The 18,878-nt window shown below is 42.5% G+C and overlaps 1 long non-coding RNA gene across 1 annotated transcript; it reads right to left on the bottom strand.

Annotated features, from left to right (window-relative positions):
- Positions 1–13,293: 13,293 nt before the first annotated feature.
- Positions 13,294–18,133, bottom strand: LOC134619427 (uncharacterized). Its single transcript, XR_010091981.1, has 3 exons — positions 18,095–18,133; positions 16,841–16,946; positions 13,294–13,305 (listed from the first exon to the last, which is right to left on the bottom strand). It is a non-coding gene; the product is annotated as an uncharacterized LOC134619427 (long non-coding RNA).
- Between the last annotated feature and the right edge of the window lie 745 nt (positions 18,134–18,878).

The following is an 18,878-nucleotide window of genomic DNA, read 5'->3' as shown; positions in this document are numbered from 1 at the left end:
GAAGCTTTCACAGTAAAATCTTTCCCAAACTCGTCACAGTTGTATTTTTTTCTTCCACTTCTTTCTTCAACGAATTTGTCGGCCTCCTGAGAGCGCTGACTTCTCGGTCCACGGTGGTCCTGCAGTGACAGAGATACAAACAGAGGCAGTGAGTTGTGGGAAATACATTATTCTAACCGGCCTTTTATTAGTGGCATTTTGTGAAAAGCTTTTATTAAATAAGTAGTTATACTCATTTTCACACACACATTGCAAATGTGCTCATGAGAGTTGGCATTCAGTCTTTTGAGGGTCAATGCAAACACGCTTACAGACACAGATAAATATTAGACTTGTTTCTAGGGCAAAGGTGAGAGACATTTGGCCTGCAAAGTGCCTGTACACCTGCTCAGAGAGATTAGCACAGGATGTACTCCGGATGTTTCAGACACGTGTACGAGGAGAAAAAACAGCAGGAAACACATAGAGTGTGAGACGGTGAGGACAGTTTTTAAGTGTTATAGAAGTCAAGAGAGTTAAAAAAGGAAATGTGTCTAACTGTTTATAACTGTAAATGATGCATATTATGATATCTGCTTACGTATTGTGAGGCTGGACTTTAATATACAAAAGTAGTGTGATGTGTACTTCCTAGTTGAGATCTCTGTAAGTGAGTGACGCTGCAAACCTCTCCTGCGTACGTGTAATCAATAAATCATTGTTTGACTGGACTTCTCTGGAATGTTGGTTGTTTTTTCTCAAACTCAAATAAAAGGATCGGGACAGTGTGAAATGCAGTCGTGAAACAAACTGAACCTTTAAACTCCCTCCATTAACACTAGTTTTAAACCCGAGGCTGGTAGTGATGTGAAGTTCATGAACAAGTTTGCTCTAAGAGTCGATTCTTTGTAGTGAACGAGACAAACTGGCTTCTGTCACAAGAAGATAAATAACCTCCCCTACCCCACCCGTTTCAACATACATACATATATATATATATATATATATATATATATATCATCAATTTGGACACAGCTAGATACCGGAAACTGCTTCTTCTTCTTCGGGGTTTAACAGCAGCTGGCATCATTGTACATGCAGTGCTGCCATCTTCTGTTTCAGTCCGTTATTACAATCTTAAATCCTACTGCTTATTTCTGCGTCTTTTGGGATCTTAAAAAGCTTCAAACCACGTGTCGACTATTAAATTAGTCGTTGACGATTTTGATTGTTGACGTAATCGTGACTAGTTGACTAATCGTGGCAGCCCTAATATATACATCAATATTTTTCAATACACGTGTCCATATTTATGTCTCCAGATTGTTTGTATAGTGAGCCTTTAAGACTGTACTCTTGGTACAGTTTTTATTTTTGCTGCTTTTGTCTTACACTGTCAAATAAACACAGATTTGCAGCGTTTGTATGTGTGTGCAAAAGCAAATGTGCCAGGCCTCAAAGACAATGGGTGGTTTGTACAACAAAAGCAGGAGGAGAATCGAGCATATGACCTGTACAAATCTCAGCATGGGTGATTAACACCTCGGGACTTGCACCAGAAAATAAAAAAAGTCAGTAATTCTAGTAGGTGTTGGGTTCAAGGGATTTCTGCAAATTTGCGCAGGGTTAGTAAATCTAGTGTTGAAGTTAGCTTGGTGCTTACCTATAGATGAGCCCACAAACCGAGAGAAACTCCGTGATGAAGCTGGAACTCTTTCCAAACACAGGAAACAGATCAGGGAGCAGAGACCCACGTGGTTCACGCTGATCTCAGCCACGATCCAGGAGACAAGGGTGGGCAGATCGATGCAGATATCGATCCAGACGTTGGTAGTGGTTTATGATCGATACTTTGGTTTGTTTTTCTCCTGGAGGTTCACTATTTACTCTCTGTGGATGAAAAAGCAGCTCTGTCTGTGTGAACACCTCTTCTTATACGGCAGACTCACTTTGCTCCGCCCCTTTTTCCTACCCTTTTGTGGTTTGCTGCTGTGCCGTCACATGACTCAGCTACACACAGAAAACGCATTTGGACTGCAGAGAGTGAGAAAGAGGAGCAACATGTGGAGATATTTTATGGCTGTAAATGAAAATGCTGGAGAACAGATGGGAGGCATGTCAGCACCTAAAGCCACAGGGGACCACAACAAGCTGTAGAGTTCAGCTTATTTTTTCACACCCCAGTTAAATGCTTTGACTGAAGTCTCACTGCACACAGTGTTTGTGTTCACCTTGGTCATTATAACCTGACACTGATCAGTGCTGCTCTGACGATCACACTCACATCCATGTAATCATTTAACTGGGATGATCTGGATTTACTGCACAATGCTGAATGTGTCCTTACAGTACAGGGAATAACTCTCTCTGTGTTCCTGTAGAGAAACTCTGGGTTTGTGTGCTGACGAGCATCACTCACAGTACGATATGAAGGCTCACTCTTAATTTTCCACACATGTGACAAATTCAAAAAGCTGCTGAAACCTTTAGAACATCATAAACTACACATTGTTGTACTCTTTTAGGATGGAACAGCTTTCAGATTTATTTACTCTTAAAAGGATAAAAGATCTTTTTAAGAATTTTGCATTCAAGAGGAGAATGTTTAAATAAGTCATGTAAATGAGAATTTCAAAGCTGGTGGCTGCAGTATATAAAAATTGGTGTATCTCAAAAATAAAACTATGAAGACACTCAAAATTAATTTGGAAACTGTTTTATGCAACTTTTTTACATTTACAATTTTGAGGGATGAACCTCTGAAATTTCTTTAACTAGAAATTTGTGTAAAAATACCACTTTTGCCATTTATGTAGTTACTGATGACTTAATGCATACATATGATTAAAATTTGGGATATAATGGTTGTATTGATGTATAGCAACTTGAAATACTCCCAAAAATGGCACTACAACATGTAAAAATATAAAGATAAGCTCAGGCGGACTTGGTTCTGTGGTAGGTCTAAAGGGTTAAACTGCTTCCTCACATCTGCTTCATGAATATGAAGGGTTGTAGTGGGAGAAGGTGGTGTGAAATCCTCATAGCTGTGGAGGGAGGAGGGGGCTCCTGTGGGTGAAGTCTTTGATGGTGGTGATGGCTCTGTGCTGGTGGGAGTGGGGAGGTGGGGGGATGATGGACCAAAGTGTCTCTATTGTTGGGGAAGGTGTCAAGGCTGCTTGATGTCTCATCAAACCAGCAGTAAAAGTCGTTGAGGGTGTTGGCCAACAGCAGGTCGTCAGTGGAGTGGGGCTGTGTGCTGTATCCTTACTCTCATCTCCCTTAGTGTATCTGTAACATGCAACTTCTGTCGGTGCTGTGCTACTGGAAACTGAATTTCCCGGAGGAACCCACCCGAGGGATTAATAAAGGTCCATCCATCCATCGGACATTTGCACACATGCTTAAGAATTGCATTGACCCCATTTCCTTTTTTTTTTTTTTCTTTTTTTTCTTTTAAACCTGTCCCGTTTGGTTCTTTTGCCATCAGAATTATTGTCTAAAGGCGAAGAAAGATGCCCAACGGATTTACTTTACCAAATGGACCATCCCAGCCTTGCCGTAATGGTCCATTTGATTTACCTTTTATTGTTTATTTTATTTTATTATTATTTTTTTTTTTTTTACTTGCTAGATACGGGACAGGGGAAAAGAAAAGGGAGAAAGAAAGAGGGGGGAAAAAACAAAACAAAACAACACAAAAAAAAAAACAGCGGAGAAGAGGGACGGGGATAAAGGGCAAAAAACAAAAAGCAACAAAATAAGCAGACAAAAAATACATATATCGATCACCTGGATCACCTGTTGAGAAAGAAAAAAGAAAACAAGCAGAAGAAAACGAGAGTAATAGAATAAACAACATCACAATGATATATGGGAATATAACACTAAATACTTAATATTAAACATTATTGTGCAGCACGTAAGATCGACAGCGCACAGTGTGCTTTGAGGTAGGAGCCAAAAAGGGTGTAGTTTGTGTGTGTGATCACCTGTGTGTACACCTGTGAGCATGAGCGCGCTTGTATTTAAAAGGTTCCTTAATGTAATGATCTGCTAGAGGGTGTGGGGGGCCACAGTCCCATCCTCCAGGGCATGAAGCAGGTATGGAGGAGATCAAAACTCCAGACATCCAGAGGCCCCCAGAACACAAGAGACCAAGGAAGACCAACAGAGGGGCAGCCGCGCCACTGTCCCAGAAAGAGCTGAGGAGAGTCCCAGATGAGGGATCACTCAGCAGCCGCGGAGCAGAAGCCAGGGGGGATTGCAGTGACGTGCCCGTGAGCTCCGCCGGCAGCCAGCTGTGCCTGAGTGACCGAGCCCCAGGCCGAGAGGCCGAGGGCACCCCACCCCCGAAGTGGCCCGAGCGAGCCCCAGGTTCCAGGCCCGGATAAGCAGCCACCAAGGAGTGAGCCGGTGTGTACCCGGACGCCCACCCCCGGACACAAAGAACCACCAACGCATCGATGTCTGAGGGCGTCTGCCACCGGCAGGGGAAGTGGTGGGGGGAGATAGGCCTCCAAACCTTGGAGGGCCTGAGATGTCCCCAGAGAGGTGGCGTCTGATACCCAACCTGACATATAGACACAGACATACAGGCACACTCAAATACAAACATCCATTCCCACCCTCATGCTCTCATAGGCAATTACTCCACACTCAACCAACGTGGAGACAGACATAAAGAGACGCTGTACACACAATCACACTCCCCAAGCGTACTCTAAGAACCGGGTCTAGGTACCCTTGCCCCTGCAGGGGGAAACTGCACCCAGACCCAGGTGGTGTTACCCTTTTCCCTGCAGTGGGGAGAAGCAGACTGCCCCGACTCCGCAGCAGCAGGGAGGCCCCACACACCAGACCCCAGTCGGACGGCCAACTCCTCCTCCTAGCCCCCCCGCTCCAGCAGGCCGCAGAGACCGGGGGTGTGAGAAGACTCCAAACCTCCCTCTACCCGCTCATATGTAGTGTTGATGTATATGTGTTCTAAGGTGCAATTAAAACCCAGGAGGGCATGGAGCTACCTGCCAGAGAGCAGCAGGTAAGCGCATAGCCCCTCCTGATAGCCCTCAATGTCTACGTGTATTTAAAATTGAGAGGTGGGCAACGACGCCAGGGGTGCGGTGTACACCCTGATGGTAATTTGGAGTCCGTGTTGTGAGCCCACCCCCAAGATCCTATATGTATGTGTTATGAGAGTGTGAGTAATGTGAATGTCTAAGTTGTGAGATAAAATTGAGGCAGAGGCAGCCAGAAGGGGACAGAGGGGGGGGATGCCTCCTCTGCACCCTGGTGACACACCCCTACCCCAAGGCCCTGCATGTGTGGGTGATTGTGGTGGAGCGGGAAGAGGGAGGCAGCTGGAGATGGGGAGGGAAGAAAGGGAGGGGCAAGTGACCCCTCCCTGGGGCCAGCTCCCCCGCTGACCCCAGTAGGCACCCCCGTGCTCTGCAACCCGCCAGGGTTACATACTGTAAAAACAGAAAAAAGAATTAGTTTTAATTCCTGTATAAACAATATTGTAAAGTTAAATACCTATTGCCACATTTGTTTGTTCTCACAGGTGAAGAGATCTCTGAAAAGGCATTGAAGAATACTTGTTTTGTGCAGCAGCGCCGCCCGGCCCCACAGAGCCCGGGACAGCCCACCCGACCCCACTACAGAGAAAACTGCACCCACCCCATCATCCACTCATCTTCCAGACTACACAAGACAATAGACGCCCAGGCTGAGATCTTCCTCCACCTCTCCTATATCTCCCCCTCCTGCAGAGAGAATTCCTGAAGAGAGGAAAGCTCCTGCAAGATGTGACAACCTCCCCCACCAGTTGAAGAGTCCCCCAGGTGGCTCGATGCACCGGCGGCGCCCTGCGCCAGGACTGGGCCCCCATATACCCACCCGCCCACAACCCCAGCAACACACCAACCAGGACCCCATTTCCTCCAAAGTAAAATTCTAGCTGCACATGTCCATGAAAATTTCTCCCACTGAAATGAGAGCCAGCACTGTTTTGCAGTATGTTTTAAGTTACATTGTTTTGAGTTTGTCATACATATTTACTGCACAGTTTAAAGCACTTCTGAATTTTCCTGAATATTGAGTCTTTTTTGTGGTGAATTGTTTGTACCAAAATAATTGATTCTGTTCATCTGGACGTGGCGCTTTCAGTGTTCCAAGTGACTTCTTCAGTCTCAGCTGACTGCAGGTTTCCCCAACCTAGTAAACAGTACATTTGCACAATGATGGAAAACAGCCCACTGAATGAAAAATGGGCTGTAAGGTCAGTTTCTTCATCATTAATATGCAAATCATGACCATTGATCAACAGCCACTGATCAAATTCCATGAGTACCATTCACAGAGAGTTGGGGAATGGCTGCAATCCCAGCATTGTAAAATGGTGAAAGATGTACCCTTAGGGTTAGGGGCTCCAGATTGGATCATGGAGGTAGTGGACCCCCTGCCCTGCAATAATACATACAAAACCCAACAATCCCTTTGGTGACAATGGGAAGGAAAATCTCGCTTTTAACAGGAAGAAATCTCCGGCAGAACCAGGTTCAGGGAGGGGCGGGGCCATCTGCCACAGCCGGTTGGGGTGAGAGAAGGAAAACAGGATAAAGACATGCTGTGGAAGACAGACAGAGATTAATAACAAGTATGATTGAATGCAGAGAGGTCTATTAACACATAGTGAGTGAGAAAGCTGACTGAGGAAGAAATACTCGATGCATCATGGGAATCCCCCAGCAGCCTACACCTATTGCAGCATAAATAAGGGAGAATTCAGGGTCACCTGGTCCAGCCCTAACTATATGTTTTAGTAAAAGGGAAAGTTTTAAGCCTAATCTTAAAAGTAGAGATAGTGTCTGCCTCACCAATCCCAACTGGAAGCTGGTTCCACAGAAGAGGGACCTGAAAACTCAAGGCTCTGCCTCCCATTCTACTTTTAAATACTCAAGGAACAAGAAGTAAGCCCTGTCAGTACTCTTGCTGCAGCATTTTGGATTACCTGCAGGCTTCTCGGGGATCCAAGACCAAAACCCAAACCCAAAGTGGGTTTTGGTCAGTGGTTGTTGATCAATGGTCATGAGAATTTGCATAATTATGATTAAGGAACTGACCTCCCATTGTTCCTTCAGAGGGCTGGTTTCAGTCATTATGCAAATGTACTGTTTATAAGATTGGGGAAACCTGCAGTCAGCTGAGACTGAAGAAGTCACTTGAATGAGTGACGAAACGTTTCTCCCACAAAACGCTACGTCCAGATGAACAGAATCAACTTTTGGAGATTTACTTTCCTGGACGATTGAGAATGCATCAAGACGATATATTGTGGTGGTAATGTGCAGCTCTTGGTGATTTGGGAGAATCATGTTTTTAATCATGTTGTGGATTGAATGTTGGGTTTTATTTTATTTTGTCTACAGAAGTTTTTCTCACCTGTGATCGTTCAGATTGATTTGTTGGGTTGACTTGAATCATGTGAAGGTTTAAAGCTGCACTTCCCCCAAAAAGAATAAAGTATAATCATGAGGAATGTAATAATGTCTTCCTGTGTCAAACACAGCTGCAGTCAAAGCCAGGAAGGAAAGCTGGTTAAAACTGTTGAATGTGTAAGTTTAAAGGCCCCATCATTAAAGCACAGGTAGATCTGACTGTAATTACAATTCTTCATTCTATGAAATGAATGTTTAGCATCGAGTGAATTCAGATGTTCTGTTCAGTTTTCTTTCTATAGTGAAAGTTCACAGCAACAGTCGTCTTAAACTGCTTCATATTGTGATCCACTGTAAAGATGTTGAAGCAGGTGGGGTAGCGGAGATTATTTATCTCCTTGTGACAGAAGCCAGTTTGTCTCGTTCGCTACAAAGAATCGGCTTTTAGAGCAAACTTGTTCATGAACTTCACATCACTACCAGCCTCGGGTTTAAAACTAGTGTTAATGGAGGGAGTTTGAAGGTTCAGTTTGTTCCACGACTGCATTTCACTCACTGCCTCTGTTTGTATCTCTGTCACTGCAGGACCAATGTGGACCGAGAAGTCAGCGCTCAAGGCTTGGGAAAGTCAGTCTTTTACGCAGATTTCAAACTTAAAATCACACCAACTCATCCACAGTGGAGTTAAAGCGTACGCTTGTGATCAGTGTGGCAGAGCTTTTACTCACAGTAAGAGCTTACAGAGTCATCTAGTTACCCACTCTAGAATTAAAGCATACAGCTTTGTGGAAAAACTTTCAGCCGGATAGACAGCCGAAATACACACCTACGCATTCACACCAGACATGATGTGTACAGCTGTGGTCAGTGTGGTAAACTATGTTTAACAGACGCACACTTACAACACCACATGTTTACCCACTCTGAGGAGAGACCTTATAAATGTGACCTGTGTGAGAAGACTTTTAAAGCTCCACATTACCTGAAAACACACCAAAAGATCCACACCAGAAAGAGACTCTACAAGTGCAGCTACTGTGAGGTATGTATTTATATTTTTATCTTGTCATTGTAGCCTGACTGTTTGGAACAACTCTGCTCATCAAAACTTTCAGTCATCAAAGGACTCTGAAAATACATCAACATAGACACACTGGAGACAAAATGAACTACTGCAAAGAATGTGGGAGAGGCTTCACCAGACCAAAGGACTTAAAAGAGCATGAACTTATTCACAGTGGGGCTAAAAAGCACCTCTGTGCTCAGTGTGGGTCGTCCTTCATCAGTGCACGTCAGCTTAAAGTACATAAACGAGTCCACACGGGAGAGAAACCACACAAATGCAGACATTGTGGCAAAAGTTTCTCACAATCAAGTCATCGTAATCTTCATGAACATACACACATGGAAGGAAACTACAGCTGTGACCAGTGTGACAAGAGCTTCAGGAGTTTCAGTTCATACTCCACACACAAATGATCCCATGTTACTAATAAATTGTTTCACTGTTACCAATGTGCCAAATCATTCACCACATTGTCTGCTCTCTGCAAACATCAGCGTGATTATGCTGGACTGAAATCACTCCCATCACTATGAATCTGCAGAGACAGAAAGATCCTCTTCTGGTTTCAGGGTCAGACTTAAAACCCTTGAGATCAGGCTCCACAGAGTTCAGGTGGAATCTCCTGTAAAGATCTGATGAGGCAGCTATGAATGAAAATCTGCCTCTCGTTACATTTTAAGCTTTCTAAACTGTATCTCCAAAGATTACACCATATCTCTTCACAGTGCTTCTTCCACGTTTGACCTCAAAGGGCCCAAAATAGTCTACTCCTGTCCTTGTGAATGGCGGTTCGTCAGGTGCAACTCTGTTTTGTGGCAAGTCAGCCATCTGTTGCTGCCCAATGATGCCATGCAGTCGTCGACACACAGTGCATTTGGAAAGAACTTTCCTGATAGCACTATTGGCTCCAGGAATCCAGAACCTTAGCAGAACCATAGCTTGGACAGGACATGGTTGCATCCGCTATGACCCACTTCATTGTGTATTTCTCGTAGAATGAGCTCAGACACCCTTAAGCTCCTTTCCAGAATGACAGGGTGTTTAAACTCTTCTAGCAAGGCTGAGCGACTGAGCCTCCCCCCAACTCTCAAGATCCCATCCCAGAGAAACAGATTGAACTTGTATATGTGGCTGCTCCTTTTAACAGGATCACCCTTCTACAGGGCAGTGATTTCTTCTTGAAATTTTTGTCTTTGGCAGTGGCTTATAATCTCAAGTTCAGCTTTTTTTAGGTTGTCCACTGTGAGATTTTCTTTGTGGTAGCTTGACCTTGTGTTTGTCAGGTTTTGACTTTGCTGTCTCTGTGCTTTACTGATGTCATCTCGCGCAGTGTCAGCAGTCTGTTCCAGTTGTTCTTTGGCTCGGACCAGCAAGATATTCTTTACCTTAAGGATCCATGCCACAGTGTTCTTAAGGCGTATCCATGAAGAGTAGTGTTCTATTAACTGCTGCAGTACATCCGTTCTTTTTTTTAATGCTAATGTGCTGATGGACACATTTTTCTTGATCTCTGGGTCTGCTGGGCTAAGAGCTTCTAGATGATCAAGATTCTTTGGCCAACTGTTGTTTGGTGCAGTGAGAAAGCCTGGTCCAGAAATCCAGACGTGGTTCTGTAGAAAAAGGCCTACGTTCTGTCATTCATCTCATGTAAACAATAACGTGGCGCACAGCGTGGCGTGAAAAAAGGCACATACCTTTGACGTTGCGTGTTGAACTCTGTATTCCCAGTGCAGACATAAACGCAAAAAAGGAGCTTTAAAAAATCTCCGTTTTCGGTGATTCGAAACGTCGTTTACGCGTGGACAAAAGGCCCAAACGCATAGAAACAGCTGCGTTTTCAAAAATACCCGTGTAGGTGTGGACGTAACATTTTTCTTGTAAAACAAAAGGGGGCAGAGTTAGAGTAAATTATTCTGCTTATAGTACTGCATTGCCACTGTGCTTAACTTGAGTTATCATATATTCGGTCATGGATATATTTAGATGGATGTGTGGGTTTAATTCCGCAGAGTCAGAATATTTCTAATTTTAGAGATGTTGTGCATATGAGCAGCCCTACATATTTGTTTAATGTCCTGGTCAAAAATGACTCCAAGATTATCACAGTGTTACTGGAGACAAAGGTAATGCCATCTGGAGCAAGTATCTGGTTGGATACCATATTTCTATGAATTTTAGAGCCAAGTACAATCAGCAGCAGAAAGTTTGAGGTCATCCAGGTCAGTTTGATCAGAGAGAGGGTTTTCAGAAAAGTGTTAAATGTTCAGTTTCTATATAGATTCACATCATGGATGTCCAGCTGAAAAATCTGCAGCAACTGTGTGATGCTGTCATGTCAATATACATCAACAACTTCTGAAGAGAGGCAGTGCCAACTATGGAAACGCTGATAAACACAAAATCAGATGTTTTAATAGCTACAGAAAGTTTGATCAAATATTTAAAAAAAATATATAAATTTTATTTTTCATGAATTTTAGGTCAGAGTTTGCAATAAGATGCAGGAACCCTGTGAGAACAGCCAAGTCTCGTCCTCTGATAAACCTCCATCTGTGTCACTGAAAACAGTTAATTTGACTCTGACTGTGAAGATGTTTCCATTCGTAACTTCAGTTTTTGCTCTGAAAAACAGGAAATGACATCATGGCTCAAACTCTCTGTCATTAAATTATTTCTTTATTTAAAATTTAAAAATTGTATTTAACTGTTGCAGGATTTCATAAAAACAACCTGAAAAAAATAAACCTCTGCAGAAAACGTGGATCAAAATGCATTAAATAAAAACATGATAACAGGAAAGAGATTTCTTCATCCAACTGCTGGAACAAAGCGAACCACTCAACACGAACACTACAGTAGAACAGTTTAGAAAGCTTAAAATGTAACGAGGCACATTTTCACTCATAGCTGCCTCATCAGATCTTTACAGGAGACTCCACCTGAACTCTGTGGAGCCTGATCTCAAGGGTTTAAGTCTGACCCTGAAACCAGAAGAGGATCTTTCTGTCTCTGCAGATTCACCGTGATCCAGAGATGGCAATGATTTCAGTCCTGCATGATCAAGCTGATGTTTGCATAGAGCAGATAACGAAGTGAATATTTTTGCACACTGGTGACAGTGAAACCATTTATTTGCAGCATGCGATCGTTTGTGTTCGGAGTATGAACTGAGATTCCTGAAGCTTTTTTCACACTGGTCACAGCTGTAGTTTCCTTCCATGTGTGTACGTTCATGATAGTTACGATTACCTGATTGTGAGAAGCTTTTGTCACAGTGTCTGGACTTGTATGGTTTCTCTCCTGTGTGGACTCGTCTATGCACTTTAAGCTCAAATGCAGATATGAAGGATGACCCACACTGATCACAGTGGTGTGTTTTAACGCCACTGTGAATAAGTTCATGTTTTTTTAAGAGACTTGTTGTGGGGAAGCCTCTCCCACATTCTTTGCAGTAGTTCATTTTGTCTCCAGTGTGTTTACGTTGATGTATTTTCAGAGTTCTTTGATGACTGAAAGTTTTTCCACAAAGGTCACACGAAACTTTTTCCCATCACCACAGTGATGACAGGGTTGAGAACTGGATCCATCTGTGTCGCTCTGCTTCTAAACAAAGACACAAACACAGTGTAAGTCAGTCCTTCAACATTTTCATCCTGAAATAAAGAGCATCTCTGCAGACATCCAATTACATTTTACTCCTTCAGTTAAAACTCAACTGACTGGGACAGGAAAAACACTACCACCATAACAATGTAATTGTATTATTAAATGAGTATTTTAACACTAATGTCTAAAAGTACTAAAGCTATAGGGAAGCAATGATACTACTGCTAAAATACTACAATACCATTACATAATAATACAACTTTGTTAACCATAAGAGAAGATTACTGAATGGTTTGGTTTTGTACTTATTTTCATTTGTGTTATATTTTATTTCATGCACACCTGACAGAGGAACGAGCCGCTGTAAACAAAAGGCCATTTATGCTGAACTAATAACAATACCATGAAATACCACGAAACTGCCTGGAAATGAAATAACAACAAGGGGTTTTTTTTAGCACTTTTAGTTTTTCATGATCGTGTAAACAAAAATCATACCTGAAATGAAAATTGGAATAATCACCCAGAGCTGCTTTTCAATGCAGTAGAACTGCTATCGTGCTAACACAATTTGATGAGCAGATTGAAAAAATGACAAGATAAAAATATAAATACATACCTCACAGTAGCTGCACTTGTAGAGTCTCTTTCTGGTGTGGATCTGTTGGTGTGTTTTCAGGTAATGTGGAGCTTTAAAAGTCTTCTCACACAGGTCACATTTATAAGGTCTCTCCTCAGAGTGGGTAAACATGTGGCGTTGTAAGTGTGCGTCTGTTGTAAACTGTTTGCCACACTGATCACAGCAGTGCACATCATGTCCAGTGTGAATGCGTAGGTGTGTATTTCGGCTCTGTTTCAGGCTGAAAGTTTTTCCACAAATGTCACAGCTGTACACTTTAATTCCAGAGTGGGTAACTAGATGATTCTGTAAGTGGCTACGCTGAGTAAAAGCTCTGCCACACTGATCACAGCTGTACACTTTAACTCCACTGTGGATGAGTTGGTGTGCTTTTAGGCCACTCTTCCTGGAAAAAGACTTTCCACACAAGTCACAGCTGAACGGTTTCTCTCCAGTGTGGATGACCTGATGACATTTTAGATTAGACTTAGCAGGAAAACCCATCCCACACTCGTCACAGCTGTATTTTCTCTCTCTCTTTCTTCTGTGAGGTTTGTCGGGCCCTGAGAGCGCTGACTTCTTGGTCCATGTTGGTCCTGCAGTGACAGAGATACAAACACAGGCAGTGAGTGAAATGCAGTCGTGGAACAAACTGAATCTTCAAACTCCCTCCATTAACACTAGTTTTAAACCTGAAGGTGGAGCGTGGCACCAAACACCTCAAAGTAGTGATGGGTCCAGCAACACTGACCAGCGCATGTATCAAGCTCACAGAGAAACCTGTATCAGTGCTTTAAGAAAAAGTCACGTGATCGATACAGCTGCTGTATCGCTCATTGCCAACGCGCCAAACTGTGTTTAAAAGGTAATGCATCCGCATCTGTCAATGGGCTGAGTCGCCACACAAAAAAAACAACAAAAAAACAACAAAAAAAACCCCCCACAAAATTACTCTCGCAAAGATAAAAAAATAAAAAATAAATACACATCTCTCTCCATAAGAAAATGGAGCCCGAAAGAAAGAGAAATGTTTCTGCTGTGTGGGATCATTTTGATCTTTTAACTGCAAATAAGGTAACTGTTTGTCTGTCTTTGTTTCAGTGTAATCTATCAGAATAGGAAAAACAGCAATGTGACTTGCAGTGTAAATTATTTATTTCATTTTATGCAGGTTAGATGTCGCATCTGTTCTGCGGAGCTTTCTTACACAAACAAAAGCACCTCCTCAGTGTTTAGGCATTACAGAGCCAAACATGAAAATGAGGAGACAAACACACCGAGAATGAACACTGGTAGGCCTATATAGACACTGAACAGCTTTATCATCATTTTTTTAAAATTAATATGTGTTTTATTATTTTGAAATCAAGCATCTAGGAAGACTGTTCTGGACCAGGCAGTCCTGAATTTTATTATAAAGGATTGCCAACCCCTTAGTATTGTGGAGTGTCGGAGAGAAACATTCCAAGATCAGAGGATCCTTTAACGTACTGGGGAAAAGGAAGACATCTTATCAGAACCTTTTCCACCTGGCTTTACAGTTTTTGTGTACCCCAGCTTCACCCCAGCTGGGGAAATGGTGTCAAAAAAACGCAATAGACTGAATGCAAAAACACTGGATAAACTTATTTTTCTGAATAGAAATTTATAATAAACTCTGAGTCAATTACATTTAAATGGGTAATATTACATTCACAATACTTTCATTTTAATTTTCACTTAATGTCATTCACAATATATTTTAAAGATGTCTACAATATTTGCAATGTAAAAGATATAAAATGATTCCATGGAAAGTACAATACCTTACAGTGTACAAGTATGACTAGGTCATTGAATCAGTGTCTGTTGTGAGTCTCAAGTTGCCTGCAATGATATTTAAGGTCCAGCAGGTGTCAGTATGGAGCAAAACAGCAACACTGTGTTGACACAGCATGGATACAGTTTGGGGAATGTGCTGAAACGCTTCATGAGGCCTCATCTACCCATCACTACCTCAAAGGTCTCTTATCCCCACCTACTGGTAGTAGTAACACATTACATCCAACCTGGTGTTAAAAATCATTAAGAACAGGTTGGATGACTGTTCAAACACTAACATCATGCCTCACGTGCCTGCTTGTACACAAATATTAATGCTAACATGCTAACACACTCAGAATAGTAAAAAATGTTTACAGGTCTATGCTTTTTTATATTTCCCATTCCTGGCATTAATTTATTCAATGATAACAGATCCACTGTAATAGTTAACAGGTTCATAGTCATTCAGGTCATCGTACTCTAAGGAGCTTGGAAGGTAAACGTGTTCAAGCTTGCTTGAAGACGTTTCACCTCTCATCCCAGAATCTTCTTCAGTTCTAGGGTCAAATAGTGGAGAGTCCCAGATTTTAAACTTAATGGGAGTGTCCCCCAAGAGGGTCATGGACCCCCTATTGATCCTCTACCTAATCACACCAGCCATGGTGCAAAAACAGGTGTGGGTCACAATCAGCCAAGGTTTCAGGTGAACCTATTATGAAACTTAACCCCACCCTATCATGTGATTTCCTGAGGTCAAAAGGCCCAGGATGTGGGTGGGCGTTAAGGCGTCTGCGAAGGGATCTCAAAACTGGATTATAGATGGCAGACAGTTGGTGTGGTAACCCACCACCTCTGAGTCCCAGTAATTCTTTTTTTTTGCCTGTCCAGTTTGGCACCGTAACAATCAGAATTATTGTCTGTAGGCCAAAGAAAATGTCCAAGGGATTTATTTTTCCAAGTGGATCATTATGGCTTTGATCCAAATGGAAAAGACATGAATGGGGGATAAAAAATTGAAAAACACAGGAAAGAGAAATTCAAGAAAATGAGAGGGAAAGAAAAACCGAAGGAAATAGGGACAGTGAGGAAAGACATAAAAAAATCCACTGGATCACCTGCTGGAAGAACAGAAAAACAAAGAAGGACAGAAAGAAGAAAACAATTAAAAAGAGAATAACACAGTGAACTTAAGTATAAGTAACAGTAAATAATAAATATTGAATGTTACTGAGCAGCACGCAAGGCCAACAATGCACGGTTTGCTTTGAGGCAGTAGCCAAGGAAGATATAGTGTGTCTCTCTGAACACCCGTATATACACCTGTGTGCGTGAGCGTGCTTGCATTCAAAAGGATTCTCCATGTAACTATCCGATAGTGGATAACCCTGCCCCCCCCCAGGACATAAAACAGGCATGGAGGAGATCTAGGCCCCAGACATCTAGTGCCCCCCAGAGCCCAAGGAGGACCAGCACAGGGGCAGCCATGCCACCCACCCGGAAAGAGCTGAGGAGAGCCCCGAGCCATGGTGCAGCAGCAACAGGGGCCGCGGCGACGTGCCCACAGGCAGCTAGCCATGGCAGATCAGACTGTGTTTTATTATTACATTAATATAGCACAAGGTTCAGTTAGCTTTGGATAAAAACGGGGTAAAATGTTCTTCAAGGAGCTACTTTTACTTTCTTGCTCTGAGTACATTTCAAAGCCCGTACTTTTTTACTTTCACATGAATCGACAAGTTGAATCAGTACTTCAACTTTTATTGGAATATTTCCTAACACTAGCATCTGTACTTCTACGTAAGTACAGAATAGGTGAACTTTTGACTCCACTGATAACTGGTATAATATTATTTATCTCAGTGATGGCCAAATGAAGCTTTCTGAAACACTGAAGCTTGTATTGAAAAAGGGTTCATTACTCAAAGCTTTTAAACACAGTCCTCTTTGGTGACATCTGCTGGCCAAAAATATGAAGCGCAGCTTGAATCTACAAATTATAATGAAGCGCTTCATTATGTTTAACATCATGTGACAGTTCTGTCTGATATTGGGCTGCTGTTGTGGTGCTTTGCACATGTATTTTTTGTGTGATTAAAAAGGTTTTGAAATTTGATGAATAAATAATTTTGATGAATATCCTTATGTAAACATGTGCTATGGTGTGGTCTCTCTTTGCTTGTGACTTCTTGATGTTTGTAAACATAATAGATATAAAATAAAATAAAAACATAGCATATAATAAAATACAACACAGTCATATAACAGGTTGGGAGTATGAGAGTTTTAGACGTGACTGATTATTTGGTGAAACTGTGATATTTTCCTCACCTTCTGTGTTGAGCTCATTGTTTCCTCTGTAGTGACTCAGCTGAGTCCAGATGGCTGAAAATGTTCCTCTGCTGCTCCGTCAGACTCTTCTCCTCCTGCTGATCAGCTGGGACACAAAACAGATCTTTGTTAGGCTCCACACTGCACTGAAGAGTCAAAGTGTCTCATATGTTCATCTGACAACACAAAGTACAAATTTCACTCTGATTGGTTGTAGAAATCTTGTGAGACGTGTTGTGCTGCAAAGTGAGGTAACTCTCTCACTCACTTATACTTCAGGAGTAACTTTGTGACATTGGCTCTAATATTCTAAGCAGCCCTTTACTATGACAGGGCCAGAAAGTAATATTTGAAGGTTTGGGAGAAGGACCATGTTAAAGGTGGATTGGGGTTTATACACTTTGTTATGATACAGGTAAGGCTGTAAGAGCCTGAGAAGGTGTCCTGAATGCACCTCCAAAACCAGTTTTCAGCTAACGACTCTGCTTCAGTCTGGAAAACAGCAACTACAAGTTTAAAGACTCCATCAACAATTCACACCCAGCCAACAGCCTGAACAGCTCCTCCTGTTTCCACAAACAGGGACAGACCTGTTACTCCCCCACCCCACACTTTCAACTCCTTCAGACCTCCACTCCCACCACCCCCACCATTCATAATAACAGGGGCCCACACCTGATCACCACTTCACAAGTCTCTCCAGCCCCCATGATGGCTCTCTCCAAACTCCACCATTCCCCAAAGTTTGACTCTGTTCATCTGGAAGTAACGTTTTCAGTGGGAGAAATTTTCATCACTCATCCGAGTGACTTCTTCAGTCTCAGCTGACTGCAGGTTTCCCCAATCTTATAAACACTACATTTACATAATGACTGAAACTAGCACCACTGAAGGAACAATGGGCTGGGAGGTCAGTTCCTTGATCATTAATATGCAAATTCTCATGACCATTGATCAACAACCAGCTATTTGACCAAATGCTGTGATTGCAGCCATTCCCCAAACTTTTCGTGAAAGGTACTCATGGTCATTGATCAATGAGCTTTTATCAGTGATAAGACTTTTCTGCTCCAACTTCTCCCAGCATGCTGAGCTAATGATTAGTTGGTGTTTTTCTCCAAACACTCTCTCACTCTTCTCTCAACGTGTTCACAATAAACTGTGAACAGACACCGAGCAGAGCAGCAGAAGACCTCATTCAGGAGCTAAACTCAACACGAACTGAACTCACAGTAAAGTTAGCTCGGTGCTTACCTTTAGATGAGCCCACAAACCGAGAGAAACTCCGTGATGTAGCTGGAACTCTTTCCAAACACAGGAAACAGATCAGGGAGCAGAGACCCACGTGGTTCACGCTGATCTCAGCTACGATCCAGGAGACAAGGGTGGGCAGATCGATGCAGATATCGATCCAGACGTTGGTAGTGGTTTATGATCGATACTTTAGTTTGGTTCTCTCCTCTAAATTTACTGTTAAATTAAGACATTACTCTCTGTGGATGAAAAAGCAGCTCAGTCTGTGCAAACTAGTGATGGGTCGGTCGCGAACGAAATGGCTCTTAGAGCCGGATCTTTGACGTGAACGACGCGAGCCGGCTCCTTATTGGGAGCCGTGGGGTTTTTTTTCCTTCTCTCACCCTCTCTCTCGCACTTTTTTTCCGCTTCACTCGGCACGCGAGCCTTGTGCTCAGTGTTGCCAACTCCTCAGTAAAGAAAATCACTATTGGCTGTCCTAAAAGTCGCTAGAAGTCGCTAAATGACGTCATCGCCTAATTTGCATAATTGGTCATGCTAATATAATTGTAACCTACGTTGTTGGAGAGAGAAATAACATCGTGGAAGAGACATAAAGTTGAGTAGAAAACGTACTAAATGCATTTAGAGTTTATTTAGAACTACAAATGAAATTTATTTTAGCAATTTTTTTTTTAATGTCACAATTCCAACCCTGCTCCTTTACCCGGGCTTGGACCGGCAACAGTGACCCGAAATAGGCACTCTGGTGGAGTTACTTTGTGTGTGGGTGTTTATATGTAGT

Source organism: Pelmatolapia mariae, linkage group LG20 (genome assembly GCF_036321145.2).
Source record: "Pelmatolapia mariae isolate MD_Pm_ZW linkage group LG20, Pm_UMD_F_2, whole genome shotgun sequence".
Taxonomy (NCBI): domain Eukaryota; kingdom Metazoa; phylum Chordata; class Actinopteri; order Cichliformes; family Cichlidae; genus Pelmatolapia; species Pelmatolapia mariae.
Note: the sequence above shows the minus strand (reverse complement) of the source record. Positions and strands in the feature narration are given on the sequence as shown.